The 13,457-nt window shown below is 38.7% G+C and overlaps 1 protein-coding gene across 3 annotated transcripts in view; it reads left to right on the top strand.

Annotated features, from left to right (window-relative positions):
* The window catches only part of ARHGAP24 (Rho GTPase activating protein 24), a 434,125-nt gene that overhangs the window by 267,787 nt on the left and 152,881 nt on the right, over nucleotides 1-13,457 (top strand). The window contains exon 1 of one of the 3 annotated variants that reach the window (XM_087962829.1): nucleotides 8,103-8,444. The exons of the other annotated variants lie outside the window; for them this stretch is intronic. The gene's annotated coding sequence lies outside the window, so the exon portion shown is untranslated. Of the gene's footprint in view, nucleotides 1-8,102; nucleotides 8,445-13,457 lie in introns of those variants that run through there. 3 annotated transcript variants of the gene reach the window in all.

Raw genomic sequence — 13,457 nt, forward strand, 5'->3', positions numbered from 1 at the left:
AGACATAGAACCAGTTCTATGACTGCTGATGTTTTTGCCCACCCACCCACCTGATCTTTATTTGCTGATTTTTCAACTTCAGCTGCCGAACGAGGCACAGCGGCAGTTAAAAAAACAAGAAAAGAGGGCTGTTTCAAAGGATGCTTCTTGGCACGCAGCATGCTGATGACGATTTACAGGAGGCAGGGAAGCTCGTAAATCCCAAAACAGTAGTTAACCCTGTCGTATCCCACCCGATTCTATCCCTTAAGCAATTCACTTATTTTAATACTCCCTAATAGCTATTTTACCCCTTGAGCTGATTTAACATAACTGGAAGCTTATAAGGTGGCTTTGGGCTTTTCCCCATCTCTGGCTTTATTTTCTAAAGATGCATTTTATATATAAAAACACTGCTGCGTTGTTGCCATTACAATGGTTCTCCAAACAGATGAAAAAAAGGAAACCTAATTGCACTTCAAAGCTACCCTGTTCCCCCCAAAATACTACCTATTCTGAAAGTAAGTTCTAGCTTGATTTTTACATGTGTGCCTAATATAAGCCCTACCCCCAAAATAAGCCCTAATTAAGATCCCACCCACTCCATTGTGCCCAGGTAAAAATTAAGCTAGGGTGGGGATGAGGGGAGCGGAGCTGCCCTACTACTTACCTTTGGACAGTTGTAGCCAGGCCTCACACACCCTGAGACCTGCCTTGCTGGCCCATTCTGCAGATCAATCCAGAGCTCTGTTATTAGCTACAGAGGCCTTCAGGAAAGTCTTGTCGACCACAGAAGAAGAAGTTCCTGAAGGCCTCTGACAGTGAAAAGGAGGCCAGGGACGACACACACAAGTGAGGATAGTCAATGGACAACAACCCCCCAGAATAAGACCTGGCGCCTTATTTGGTGGCAAAAATATATATAAGACAGGGTCTTATTTTTGGGGAAACATGGTACCTCACATTGTCATTGAAGAGAATGATTCTACCATTAATATAGAGGACAAAGAACTTTCAAAAAATGAAATAATTGGGCTTTTATAACCAACATTTAATAAGAACAAGCTTCTGAAGGATGGTTGCATTTTTCCTTAGAATTAGCAACAACAATCGGGCTTGTTTTGAAAGGAGGAACTCAGCAATTTCAGAGAAGGAATAAAAGGACAACTGGGTTGTTTTTTTTAGAATGTCTTTTAAATGGTTTCCCATTAATAGCAAATGAAAATCTTCTCACACAGGGCTGTGCTGGCAGATGGTGTTACAAAATGAAACCAGGGCTTAGCTGTGGTCAGAACAAATGATGCAGCAAGGAATCATTGTGCTGTTCACGCTATATGTCTCTTGAGAGACATGACAGCAAGACTTCAGTATATCTCATGGGTATTTTTACAAGGCCATGAAGTATTCAGGATTTAAAGGCAAAATGATGACATGGAACGGTGGGAGGAGACATACATAGCAACTCTCATAAGCTCTTTGTGATGTTCCACCATTTTGTAGTCCCATGAAAATAGTTTAGAGAGGAACCAATAGTGAGTAGCTCACACAGCACATTGTGATTCCAAAGCCTTCCTTTTTAAGCATAGATTAACAGTTTGTTTTTTCACTCTGGAACACAGGCTGGAGGCTTTACTATCAAGCTGCTATTATATTTGCAAAAAACAAAAAAACAACCCACTAAAATTAAATGCAGAAACAAACTTTTATAAACCCCTCCACTGCAAAAAAAATATGGTAGAGAATTCCTTGCTTTCAGCAATTGGGATTAATAAATAATGATTTCCTACATAGCTTGGCTCCTTAGCACTGTCTGAAGTAAAAGTAAAAGCAACTGATATTAAAAATAGTATTTCTTTTTTCCCTATATTGCCAGGAAAAAATGGACTTTTTAAAGAACTGACTATCCCACATTTCAACAGTACTCACCATCTTATTAGCAAATCTGTGATCCTTTCTTTTTTAAAAAAATATATAGCAGGTGGATTGAGTTGTTTTAGAAATAAAAAGAAAATTATTGCTACCCCTACCAGATTATTCTATGAGAAAAATGAATATAAATGAATATTTTTGGGACTGGCTATGTCGAATCAGCAATAATGCATGTGTTTTATATACTGTATATAGTGAGAGAGAGTGAGAGTGAGAGAGAGAGAGAGAGATGGGCAAATAGGTATAGATATGTCTCTGTCTGTCTGTCTGTCTAGTTCTCTAGCTCTCTAGCTATTCAATCTATCTGGTTCTAAAGTTCATTTTAAAATGAATTAGCCAAGAATTGATTGTCCATGATAAATAGCATGTTATAATATTTTGTACTTCAGAGTTTTTACTAGAGTATTGACAGTACTTAAATACCAGATCACCTGAAATGGTGTTATCTTAAAAATGGGTTCAAGGAGGAATAGTCTCATATATTTACTTGTATATAACTTTATTTATAACTATATGAAGTATGTTCCAAATCTTAAATGAAGCAGATGGTAGATAGTAATGTTTAAAATACATGTTACTACACTTTTGGATGATCCGCCCAATGTCAAGGTTAAGGCTGGATGGAAAGGATTAATTTTGCATGTGTGCTTTTCCACCACAGTTGCTAGTAGAATCTCTTTTTTTCTGTATAAGATTAGATATTTAATAGGCATTTGGATTACCATTTTTAAGGATCTTCCTGAAAAAAATGCCTTTGCCATAAATGTGTTGGGTCTACATAGTCCATCTTCTGATTAGTTCACAGATGTGTGCAACTTAGAACCAACCGACTGCCTGGTTAGTTGTAGACATTGGTACAGTTTTGCAAATTATTACAGGTTAAAACCTGATTTTCGCTTCAGAGGATCTCACGTAACCTCATTTGATTATGCCTCACCCAAGGTCAAGACTAGGCCATAAGAATAATTTTGCCCTTATTGGTGGTTTCGAAAAATGGTTGAGCTATCTTTATTTTTCAATTTCATACAAGAAGAGGGGAATGAGATGCCTATGCTTCATCTCTCTTCTGAGGCTCCTGCTAGCGGTTTCAATAACTAGGAAAGACTTCTGTATGAACAAGCACAGGCATTTGAGCCATTTCTTGCTATTGGAAATTCCAGATCAAGCCTGCAAAGGCTGAGACAAATTGTCTCACCTTTTCACCTCAAAAGAGAAAATCATATTGTCTTCGTGGCATGAACATCTTTGTTAGGACAAATTGAAGCTACCTTGCACAGGCTTAACAAAATGATCTCTTCCCAACTCAGTTTTACCTCAGCCTCCAGTGGCTACTGCTATTATAATAGGCTGCTAGTTATACATTTATAGATCACTGTAATTGTACAATGATACAGTCCAATATATCACTTATCAGCATTATTCTTGCATTATATGCAAGACTTCTTGTCTTCTTTTTCATTAAAAAGTAGCAAACAGAGCTATTTTATAATCATCTTGAAGGAGAAAATATAGATGAAAATGGGAAATTGGAATATTGTAAAGTAAAGCACCCAACCTCCAAAAAAAAAAAAAAAACCCACAACTTTATTTCCAGAGTGTCTTTAAACCCTGAGTGGGAACTAAAAGCATTATTAGAAAATAAAAAGGACAGGCAGCTGCACTTCAGAGCTTTGACTGAGCTGTCACTGACCGCCTAGAAAAAGGACTGAGTTAAACAGGGATAATAGAAAGCCTGTCGGTTAGTCCTTCAAGGAAGACAAGGTCAAGAAACAAGAGCAGCAGGGAGTTTCACGAACACTTTTTATTGCTGTGGGGTAGAATAAAAGAATCTTGAAAGCCATCAGTGTTCCTCTCGACTCTATCTTATCAAAGAATATCAAGGTGGGCTATTCTGGGCTTCTTTATCACTCTTTCTGCTTTCTCAGGAATTGAACTGTTTTTTTCCTCATCTCTTAATGGTTCATTTCTCTCCCCCCCCACCCCCCACCACTCTCCCACCTTCCTAAAGTCAGATCTACACTCTTTTCCACCTTTAGGAAAGAGAACCAGAATAATTTTCTGGTAAATCACTGTTGTGTTCTCCATAGTATTCTTTCTGTGAATGGAGAAGGAATCTTACTGGCCCAGCCTATCAGGCAGGATTCAGTCAGTCTTCCTAAGGTTATCCCAGCTTCCTAAAGAGAAGGCTATCTAGCATAGTATCCACTGGTGGGCTGCTGGGGAAGGGCAAAGTTTGGCCGAGCAGAGCAGGGGAGAGATAGAACAAGGGAGAGGGAGTTCAGAGGAAGATCCAGGCCCACCTCCTCTTCATCCTAGGGCATGCAAGGAGGACCAGAGAAGAGAGCAATGTGGGTTGCATGCCTTACGGGGGAGGAAAGGGCCCTGATTCCCTTCATTAGCCACACCTGGGAAGACAGTTGATAAGAAATGCATGCTGAGTGCAGCAGCTGCTAGGAGCAAATGTGAGTTTGTCTTGTGTTGACTTTAGTTATCTGTGTTCCTGGCATCTTCCCAACCATGTCAAGTTATTGCCGTGCCTTCACATCTGGAATTCTTGCTCCTGCCCTGCCGAACTAATTACCTCATTTTGCCTTGATTGGACTTATAGTTATAGTTTTTGTTGACCATGTTTTGGATTTGATTCTCTGCAGCCAAAGGCTGTTCCTGGGAGAGCTTTTCTCCAGCCAGAAGGTAACCAGGACACTGGGGGCAAAGTTGGAGCTAATAAAGGGACTCCTACTGATTATCTGACTGTGTTTCCTTTGTGCCATGCTCTGGGTCATCACACTGGCCTTTAGTGGGAAAGAGGGGGAAAAATCAAGTCATGATATGGTTTTGATGATTAGAATAAAAATAATAAATAAGAGAAGGAATATGACTGTAAATATCTCTTTGTTATTAGACAATCCATTCTGCCAACTTCCTGAAATTTTTCCAGCTTCCCACCTTGCCGTTCTATCCCAAGAGGAAACATCAAGAGAAAACTCTTCCCTTGAATCTTTTTCAGCCTGGAAAGTGTAAGCAGTCAGGGACACTTCAGAGTGATAAAAAGTTGTGTAAGAGAAAACAAAAGCACAGTGATAAGACACTTCCCTATTTCCAAGACTAAGCAAAAGGAGAAAATGTGAGCACAGAATTACTTTAAGGGCAAACATACCCATTTTCTAATTAGGCTCCTTTTCCTTCATTTTTGACCTTGGGGTCTACTAAATATTTGCAATTGCACATCAATCAGTTCCTGTAGAACTTACAGTGTATAGATGTGAAATCCATACACATTCTTTTAGTGTCTTTAACAGTCGATCTGTGCACAAACTAGAATGGAATCTGGCTCCCAGTCCTTGTAATTTGTTGCCTTTATGCTACTGCTAACAGGTGTTAAAGTTTTGTGACTCCACTGAGCATATGTAGCACACACACACACACACACACATATCCCCCAATAACCCTCCATTTGATGTGCAAATGAGTAAGAAGTTATGGAACAAATGCAGGCTTGTTTATGTGTGAGTCTCTTCGTTGTTGTTGTTTTTTCAAATGATAAGCTAAGATGCTACTGGGCCATATGTCTGTCGATGGCACTTTTTATATTTTCAAGCATTTTTAGGACCTCTTTGGAAGAGTGTATACTTATCTAGAAAAAAAGGCAAAGGTAAATTGAGGTTCTAGAAGACATGGGGCAACAGTGCAAAGTCTCTGAGAAAGAGAGATTTTAAGTCTTGGCAGATAGAAATACAGGACTCAAAAGTAGGCTGGGTTGGACTTAGTATCTCAATGGGAGGCCTGTTGTTGGAAATGTCCCAGAAGAAGGCAATGCCAGTCACTTCAGTAATGACGTCAAAATCCCCAATCCCCAAGAGTTCTGAACTTGACTTCAGGATATCTTTTATCTCTCCAGAAAGTTGACTGTGCATTTTGGCATATAGTCATGCTGGCCACATGATGGAAGCTTTACCACTTGAGACTTTCAAGAAGAGATTGGACTGCCATTTGTCAGAAATGATGTATGGTTTCCTGCTTGGGTGGGAGGGTTGGACTAGATGACCTAACAAGGTCCCTTCCAACTCTGTTAATCTGTTAAACTCTTGTAAACCACCAAAGTGTCTTTGGACAACACTAGCTCCTTTGGCTAAGAAACTAAAATGAATACACACACGCCTAGAGTCGAACACAACTGGACAGTGGAAACCTTCACTTTTACTAGTTTTTGACAAAATCCTGAATTGCACTGTCTCCTATTGCTAGCTAATAACTAGTCCCTGTGAGAATCAGCCAAAGGGTTGATTTTAGGCACCTATCTTAAAAAAAGAACATATTTAATTCCATTCTAAAAATCTATTTGTAGTTTATAGTAAACCCCTGGCAGTTGAAATAATGTTAGTTTTGCATCAAAATAATAGAGGACAATTATTAAAGAGCTCTGTAAGTCAATTTGAAGCAATATCAATACTTATTGACTATATTAATAGTAAAATGCCTTTGCTTTGGTTTGTTTTTTTTTTAAAGTGAAAAAACCAGGATAAACCCATATCAACCACAATAGTAAATATTATGCATTTCTAGTATGTGCCACTAGTGCTGTTTTCTGGGCTACAGTAAACTTTTCATAATTTACATATTGCTTTTCCCTGCTCTGTTGCCCTATAAATTGTACTCCCTGTCATATTGATTCCAGCTCACCAGATGCTTGCTGAAATTAATTGACCCCATATCCTGTATCCAAATAAGAAATATGAGTATGTTTTCGCACACAGCCTTTGTTGGTATCTGATTAAGACTTTCACAATTTCATTCCATAAATTCCTTTCTACTACCATCAGCCATTATTTCTATCCTTTCTACTTTAGTGTGTCTGTCAGTGCATGTGCCTATGTGTGTTTTAAAAAGCCACCCTTTCCTTCTAACATGATGTTTGACCCAGATCTTGCAAAAGGATCTTAAAGAAAAAAAAGATTGTTTTGCAGGATCCAGGTGAAAACTTCAACCCAATACAAGTGGAAGGTTTTTTTAAAGATCTTTCCTTACATATTGGGAGTTTTAGAAAAGGAAGGAAGGAAGGAAGGAAGGAAGGAAGGAAGGAAGGAAGGAAGGAAGGAAGGAAGGAAGGAAGGAAGGAAGGAAGGCGAGTGGGTGCATGGATGGATGGCAGGAAGAGAAAGGAGGGAGGCAGGGAGGGAGGAAGGGAGGAAGGAAGGAAGGAAAGAAGGAAGGAAGGAAGGAAGGAAGGAAGGAAGGAAGGAAGGAAGGAAGGAAGGAAGGAAGGAAGGAAGGAAGGAAGGAAGGAAGGAGAGAAGATTTCTGGATCTTTGGGGTTGAACTTTTCTTAGTTTGAGAACTGAAATTTTATTTTATTTTTTTGAAATATTTTTTATTGTTTTATATCATACATTTCCTTTCTATGTTGAGCAATGTGCTCTCTAGGTGTCCAAGGTGTTAACATACAAACATCACCATCTTAATGATGATCATATATAAACAAATATAGGGTTAAGCTTAGGGGTTAGAAGAACAAGAAGAGGAGGAAGAGGAAGAGGAAGAGGAAGAGGAGGAGGAGGAGGAGGAGGAGGAAGAAGAAGAAGAAGAAGAAGAAGAAGAAGAAGAAGAAGAAGAAGAAGAAGAAGAAGAAGAAGAAGAAGAAGAAGAAGAAGAAGAAGAAGAAGAAGAAGAAGAAGAAGAAGAAGAAGAAACTGAAATGTTAATCCTTCCCTTTGATTATCTGTATCTGTATAGAAGAAGAAGGAGAAGAAGGAGAAGGGGAAGAGGAAGAGGAAGAGGAAGAGGAAGAAGAAGAAGAAGAAGAAGAAGAAGAAGAAGAAGAAGAAGAAGAAGAAGAAGAAGAAGAAGAAGAAGAAGAAGAAGAAGAAGAAGAAGAAGAAGAAGAAGAAGAAATGTTAATCCTTCCCTTTTAATTCTCCTTCTCTTCCTCACATCTAAGCATCCACTGAGTCTGAAAATAGAAATTCCTGCAGTCAAAAATATACTTCTTTGTTTTGTTTATGACTGGAGCTCAGAGAAGGCTGGCTTCAGAGTCTATGCCCCTTTTCGATTCTATGATTCACTCTCTTTTGACCTCCTGCTCCCCCACCCCCCCAAGCTGTGATTTATATCATTTAGTGCCACTTCCAAAGGCAAGCCAGTCCAAAGGATTTGTGTGCCTCTCTCTCTCTCTCTCTCTCTCTGTGTGTGTGTGTGTGTGTGTGTATCTTTTTTCCTGTTTCAATTCTGTTCACCTTGGGCCGTCCTTGTGTTCTTTTCCCTCCCTAACTTCAGCAGCTCTAAGTCTCTCTTGTGTATGCATGCAAATGTTTCTGTGTATGTCCCTGCAGCACCGGTGTTAAACAAGAGAAAAGTTGTTGCCATTCCTGGGTGATGGAGTCATGGGAGAAATTGCAGCGAGCACACAGATAGTAAAAGGGGAAAGCCACAAAGCTGGCTGGGCTGGGAAGCAGCCCGTAGCAGTCGGAGCTCTGGTTGGCAAAGCTGGAAGCCTCTACATCTGGAGCTGGATCTTTCCCTGGAGCCCTTGTAGGAGTAAGGTGAGAGTTCAGACTTGCTTTAGATAAATTAAACTTGCTTGTTTCCAGTTGCAGGGAGAGAGCAGTGGGAATCATGCGGAAAGCTTGTCCCTCTAATTTACATCCAGTACATTCTGAATGCTGCAGGAATCTTAAGAAAATGCCTTGCCCAAATCTGGGGAGCCTCACTCCTTCCTGATTGGGATCTGCTACTCAGGGTTTTGAAAGTTGCTAGGTGATGGATTTGGTTTGTTCCTTGTTTTTAAGTGACGACCCTTTTAGTGAAACTGAATAATTCTGGTTGAAAGTAACTTTTTACTCATTTATCCCCTATGCGGCTGAAGTGCCTGTCTTCTGGTAATTTTACTTCGCTTATCATTTTGGAGCTGTTTCATTTTTCAAATCACACAATGATTACAATCTTGGCTTTAAGCCAAGATCCAAACTTTGAAGAACAACAGGATCTCCTGCCTCTTTGTTCTAAACCAAAGGGGTTTCTTCCATGATTCCTTGTAAAACTTGAGCCCCAGTAAATTCAAAGTAAATATAACATAAAAGGTTCAAATAATATTCTGGTAATCCAAGTAACCATCTACAATATGGCTGTAACCCATGAGTCCTTGTAAAACCCGAGTCCTGTAAATGAAATCTATACCCAAACAGACTTTTAACAACCAAATAAGAACCTATTGTTTAACATTGTGTGCCTGTGTAAATATATTCTTTAGTTTCACTAGCATGGAAACTCAGATACAGATGTTATCGTTGCAATAACATTTCTGGAATAATTTATTCCCAGTATTCTTTTGGAATTTATAGTGCAATTTCCTAAATATCAGTACTGTAGATTTGTATATTTGTTCCTGGCAAAAAGAATGGGCTTAGAGTTGTATACATGCATACAGAACTCTTACTAAGAGAAAAAGGGATTTTGTAACTGGTGTAAATTATGCAGATTCAAGACATTTGTGCTATTTCATAACGGTTTCACTTTTGCTAGTGGTTTGGCTTCCCCCCTTCAGTGTTTAGAGTTGGTTCTAATTTTTGTCATGATGTAAGTCAAGAACATTGAAACTATAAATTGGTAGAGCAGACAAACAGGTGTATAAACACCCAGGGATATAGAGTTTGGAGACATAGGAATATGATAGGAGACATTTTTACATGAAGGATATTGATCATATCCACATAGCCATTGTATCCTATACATCTATATATTGTTCCCCACGCAGTCTACTAATTTGTGGTTTTATTTTAAATTAGTTGACTGCTTGCAAATATATTGTTTGCTGGCCTTTAGTCATTACATTATATTGGACTGGACTGGGTTTGACTGGACTGGACTGGATTGGATTGGATTTGCAAGTATGATGGACACTGGACATTTGGAAAACCAGTATGCATCTGGAGCTGATTTGTGATGTATAGAAAGTGCCTGTCCATATTGTGCCTACAAACATATTGCACTCCTAGGTAAAGTCCTTAGACCTTTTATCATTCGATTGATTGAAAATTAATCAAATCTTATGTGAAAATCTAGAGTACTGGGAAGAGCATCACTTAGGTTTGAGTTAAAATTATTTTAGGCCATTAAATTAAATTAACAGTCCAATTTTAATGGTTAAGGTTTGCTCGTTCTATAAGATAATGGAATGTTGTGAAAGATTGGCTGGAATGAGGAGTATGAAGTAGACAGACAAACAGATGATAGATAGATGATAGATAGATAGATAGATAGATAGATAGATAGATAATGATGGGTAGGTAACTGGTTTTATAGGAACTGGGTGATCAGGTTGATTGATTTCAACCTTCAAAGACTCCCTGCAAAAGGAGGAGAAAGATATTTCTAGACAGCTGGTTGATAATTCAATCTAATGTCATCTCACTCTGTCAAGCCCTAAGGATGCCTTTTTAAAATCTTATTGTGAGTTTTAAAAGAAAGACACCATGGATAGTTTTGGCTTTCTTAATTGGATGGCTTTGCTACACCTCTCCTTTGAAACCCCTTTACTAGTTCAAAGAGCTGAAATAGATTTCTACATATGCGCAGCTCATGTATTGAAATCTCTTCTGGCTATTAGACATGACAGGTCAAATCTTTGAGGTAAAGAGACATGCCTTGTCAAAGCAAATTGTGTTACTGATTAAAACAATCACATGGCGTGAAGCTCTTTGCCAAGGTGAGCCAAAGCCGCTTCATACAGACCTCACAATTGTGTTATAGACTTTTCCAATTGTGTTATACAGCTAGGCAAAAGTATCATTTCTAGAGTCTTCAGATCAATATTCTAGGACAGGTCTCCCTCTTCAGCATCGATAGTAATGCCATGCACACAGATGTCAGCCATCTTAAAACCTCCATGAACTGCTGATCTCTTTTGAAATAATGTTTTCCTCAGATTGAATGAGAAGGCACAAGAAACCAGGAGCCAGGATATGGTCAACGGACTTCAAGGGAGGCTGGACTTAGGTCTTTTTGGGGAGGTGTAAGGACCCCAGACTGATGATGCACTTGACCCTGCCTTCAGGCTCAGCCTGATCATCTCTTACAAGAATGTATTTGAAGTTCTGAGACAATGATCCACCAAACAGAAGTTATGGAAATGACTGGTAGTCTTTGGGACAGCTGTTACCCAAAGGTTGTCAGAAAGGAAAGTGGGGACAGGACAAAATTCTTAGTGCTTGGGATTTGGGTAGCAGTTTCAGATAGTACATAGATAGATAGGTAGATAGATATGTTTCACCACTATGACTCTTTGATTTCCTGATTTTAGGTGACTCATAGCCTCCCGCTATCCAACCTTAAAATGTGTATCTGGAAAATCAACAGAAATATGAAGTTCTCAAAATCCCAAAGCTGGTTTTCTGGTACAAAAGGATGCTATGGCCCATTGAAAAGATGAACAAATCCCTCTCCATATAGTAAGAGAGCTGTAATATCTGACATAGCAAGAGATGTTCTTCCTAGATGATGTTCAATTCCATCTGGATAATAATAATAATAATAATAATAATAATAATAATAATAATAATAATAATAATAATGAGGAGGAGGAGGAGGAGGAGGAGGAGGAGGAGGAGGAGGAGGTTTGGTTCATTGACATTGCAATACCTGGTAATGCACAAATTGAAGACACGCAGCAAGAAAAAAATCACAAAGTATCAGGACTTACAAATTGAAGTTGAGAGACTTTGGAAAAAGAAATCATGTGTTATCAAATTAATTGTAATTTGAGCCCTTGGAGCAATACCTAAAGGGCTACCTCGCTATTTGGAAATTCTGAATTTATCAGACTAGAATACCCTGATTCTACAAAAAACCATCCTACTTGGAACAGCTTATATCCTCCGATGCTACCTTAACAATTCCAACTCATCACCTATACCTAACTTACAGTTGTCAAGTGTGCAATAAAACAGTAAACTATAATTTATAACATTTGAAACTATACAGAGATGGGTTAATAGCCATTAAAAAGTATTTCTTACAAAAACAAAATCATTTGCATTTAATGATGTTATTAGGAAGGGCTGTAGTGATGTTCAGCTGTGCTATGAACAAAATCTGCCCAACTGTACAAAACATAATATTTTCTGTTTTCAATAAGAATTCCACTATATGAAAATTTGGCCAAAGTACTTTACAGAAGAGGCAGTATATTTTTCCATACATACAGCAAAATTGGACAATCAAGTAGATCGTGAGGGTTGTCCTCTAAACTGCCATCCTGATAGAAGCAATTTTGGATATGTGAGATTTTTAGGAAGTAGCTAACATATAACCAATACCGTTTGTTGCCTTCCTAATCTTGTTAATGTTGATCAGAAGAAAAGTGCAGCAATATATTTCTGTCACGTGGCTTCCACTTGAATGTGCCTTTTTATTATTATTGCTTACCAGAAAACAATTTTTCTGTAAGCACTTGAACTTTTAAAAATCAACATGTATAGATATGTTAAACATCCTGTTCTTGAAAGCATGGGGTACTGACAAGACGCTTCCAGATGCAAAGAAAGAAGAAAAAATAATAATAAAGGTGAATATTTACAGTATTTATAGGTATAAATGAAGCTCCCCGCTGTCATGAACCAATAAGGGTATTTTGCTGAAATAGCAATAACGCTTAGACTTATATACCGCTTCACAGTGCTTTTACAGCCCTCTCTAAGTGGTTTACAGAGCCAGCTTATTACCCCACAATCTGGGTCCTCATTTTGTCAACCTCGGAAAGATGGAAGGCTGAGTCAAACTCGGGTCCGGTGAGACTCGAACTGCCAAATTGCAGGCAGCTGGCAGGCATCAGAAGTAGCCTGCAGTACTGCACTCTAATCACTGTGCCACCACAGCTCTTGAAACACAGGTAGTGCTTGACTTACAACCACAATTGAGCCCAAAATTTATATTGCTTTGTTAGCAACAGAATTCTGACTCATTTTATAACCTTTCCTTCCACAGTTGTTAAGTGATTCACTGCAGCTATTAAGTTAGTCACACGGTTATTAAGCGAATCTGGATCGTAAAAGGGGACTCTGGGACACTGCAACTGTCATAAATAGAAATCAGTTGACAAGTGCCTGGATGTTGATCACGTGACATGAGGATGCTGCCACAGTTGAAAGTATTTTTGTAACTTTGAATGAATTGTCGTAAGTTGAGGACTACCTATATAGCTCATTTGCTCTAAAAGGCAAAACTTAGGTAATCAGGAATATACAGTGCCTACAAAGAGATAATGCCTTTCTGTCTTCTGCTGTATGCTTCTTTTTTCTTGACCTATCAGTCCTACACTTGACTTCTTGAAACAATCCTGGACTGTTTCCCAATTATTATGCCTACTTTGGATTGGGGGCCAGTTGGCTATACAAATGAAAGAAAGTTCCAGAATGCAATACCAGCTTTATTTTTTATCCCACTGTCTGAGAATGGAGTTTCTCTTTAAAACAACATACCCCCTTTGGCAAGTCATGCAAACATTTGAAAGAGATTACCATTATGTAAACATAACTACGTAAACATAACTGAAACACTTC

The sequence above is a fragment of the Notechis scutatus genome, chromosome 4 (genome assembly GCF_049901735.1).
Source record: "Notechis scutatus isolate UNSWTSFEM ecotype Mainland chromosome 4, rNotScu1.2, whole genome shotgun sequence".
Lineage (NCBI taxonomy): Eukaryota > Metazoa > Chordata > Lepidosauria > Squamata > Elapidae > Notechis > Notechis scutatus.